This window comes from Copadichromis virginalis, linkage group LG6, assembly GCF_057382275.1.
Source record: "Copadichromis virginalis isolate Kocher_CV1m ecotype Utaka linkage group LG6, C_Virginalis_male_GT1.1, whole genome shotgun sequence".
In the NCBI taxonomy this organism is placed as follows: domain Eukaryota; kingdom Metazoa; phylum Chordata; class Actinopteri; order Cichliformes; family Cichlidae; genus Copadichromis; species Copadichromis virginalis.
Window position 1 is genome coordinate 13,058,681 of NC_140623.1, and position 3,036 is coordinate 13,061,716.

Below are 3,036 nucleotides of genomic sequence, written 5' to 3' on the forward strand. Positions count from 1 at the left end.
TAAAGAGGAAGGGGCTTATCATTTGACTGGTTGCCAATTGACGGCAGGGCTAACACAGAGAGAACAAAAGCATTCATACTACAGCCAATTTAGATGCATGTCACACAAGCACGGTGACAACATAGAGAAGGTCCTGGTGGGTTTGAACTCAGGACCTTGGTGAGTGACCACTGTGGTGCAGTGGTCACTCACCAAGGTCCTGATTGACTGATCAATTAAACAGGTTGTGTTAACTTTTTTTTGTTAACTTTGGTAGATAGCTAGTTGTGCCTTTACTGTGCTATTAGTTTTCCCCTGATGCCAGACTTTGCAGATGGCTCAGTCCTCTCATTAAAAATTACTAAAATTGATCTGTGGAAGGAGAGCTGGATTGATTTTTTTTTAAAGAGACACTTTGAAGAAGAGGGTCCCCACCAACACTTGCCTTTACAGTGACCATTTTACCTGTGAAATTATACTGAATTACTGGAGACAACTTTCCCTCCCTGGACTTCATCTTCACATCCCATAGCCGTGTGCTGCCCTGTTCACTGCAGCAGTACACACCACCACAGTTTAAGCTTTCTTACTGTTCACCAACACAATGGCACTGTGATTAGCACTGTTGCGTCACAGCAAGTAGGTCCTGAGTTTAGTCCCACCACCTGGATTCTTTGTGGAGTTTGCATGTTCTCCCTGTGTTTGCTTGGGTTCTCTCTGGGTGCTCCGGCTTTCTCCCACAGTCGAAAGACAAGCAGTTAGTGGGGTTAGGTTATATGGTAACTCAAAACTGCCCATGAATGAGAATGATTGTCTGTCTTTATGTCTTAGCCTGGTGACCTGTCCAGGACGTACCCTGCATCTTGCCCTATGGGAGCTGGGATAGGCTCCAGCCCCCCTGTGACCCGGACTAGGATATGCAGAAGAAAATGGATGGATTTACTACAAAACTGGCAAAACAGGTGTTAAAATGAGATAATGCTTAAAACTTGGCCGTTCTCCTTGGGGTGATGGGATAGTTCTCTTGTCAGTGAACGTGCACTAAAATCATGCCTGCCAGCTTGAGAACTAAATAAGCTGACGTTCCATGGAACCTTTATATTTTAGTTTCTTTATATGAACTGTGAAAGGATAAAATACACTCAATACTTACACACAATTACAGATTTCCACCTTGTTGATGTGGATGCTGGATGAATGACTGTCACCTGCTAGTGTGCATTTCCTGAATCATTGACAGATGGTAAACAGCTGACGAGTAAACACACACTGCCATGCCATGCTTTCTGCAGAGCCGAGCATCAGCTGTGTTTGGAAGTAGTGATGTAATAAATGTAATAAAACTATTTTTTTTGTTTTTTTTGTTTTGTTTTTTTTGTAGCGTTCATTCATAGCCAACATTCATAGTCATAGATTTTTTATGTGCCATTATGTGTTGATGAGTTACTCACCAAAACTATAAATCTGAGCTGTAAAGAGAAATGTTTTTGTTGCTGTTTTTCACTAGCTGGGCCCACGTCCTCATTGAAGGTTGGGCAGCATTTTTTTAGTAGATAAAGGCGAATGGCTTAATCAAGAATTGAGGTGCGGTTTGGGGAAGGCCTCGATGGGGACTGGCGGTGTCTCCTGGGCCTGGCAGATCCCCATGTACTAATTTGAAGTGAAGAAGCGAGGGAATTGAAATTCAGATAATTTATCTCCAAATAATGTTACGATTGGTACACTGAATTGCCAAAAGTATTTGCTCATCTGGGTTAACGGGCATATGAACTTGTGTAACATCCCATTCTTAATCCATGGGGATTAATATGGAGTTGGCCTACCCTTTGCACATATAACAGCTTCACCTATTCTGGGTTTAGGGGGGTGTTTATGGGAATTTTTTACTATTCTTCCAGGAGCACATTTGTGAGGTCTGACACTGATGAGGGATGAGAAGGCTTAGTCTCTGCTTTAAATCCTCCCAAAGGTATTCTGTAACATTGAGGCCAGTCAAATTCTTCCAGACCAAACTTGCTCATCCATGTCTTTATCGATCTTGCTTTGTGTACTGGTGCACAGTCATGTTGGAACAGGAAGGGGCCATCCCCAAACTGTTCCCACAAAGTTGGTAGAATTAAATTACCCCAAATCTCTTGGTATGTTGAAGCATTAAGAGTTCCTTTCACTGGAACTAAGGGGCTGACTCCTAAAAAACACCCCCACACCATAATCCCCCCTCTACCATACTTTATATGTGCCACAATGCAGTCAAACAAGTACCAACAAACCCAGACTCATCCATCGGATTGCCAGATGGAGAATCATGATTTTTCAAAGCAGAGAACACATCTCCACTGCTCTAGAGCCCAGTGGTCACATGCTTGACAGCACTAATTCATTCATTAGTTTTAAACCTAATTTAAAGTTTGCAAGAAAAGGAACATAGTGTTTTGTTAGAGTAAAATAATAGCTGGGTGTGCTTTAGGGCACGATAGGGCCATTATCCTTGGTTTGTCAGCCAAATTCAACTGTCATTCATGACATGATGATGCTCAATGGCCAAATGTTTCAAAACAGGATTTCACCATCGATGGATGATGTCAGGGTGGGGTATCTTTTATCTTTTTTTCTTTGGCATTTCACAAATAAACAAATATTACTATTCAAGGAAAAAGGCAAATCTCAGAATGAATGTAAACAAAACCCACCTGACAACGTGGCCGCTACTTAAAGCACAACACTGCCATGAGGTGATTCCAGGGGTCCTTGAGTAGCCAAACAATGCCCAAAGGACATTTCTATTAAGAGGGTAGGAAAGCACAGAGATTAAAACAAACACAGTCTGAAGGGGTAAATCAGTGACTTCTGTAATTGCTGAAGGGGAAAATCCATATCGCATGAATTAAAACAGAAGAGGACAGAAAGGGTAGTGGTCACAAAAGAGTCAATTTATCCAATGGAATCCAGTTTGAAATAAATAGAGAAAAGCAAACGAGCGTGACTAAGAAAAAGTACATCTGGAAGAAAGTGAGTGGCAGTTTGTATGCAGAACCAGCTGGATTTCTTACTTGGCCA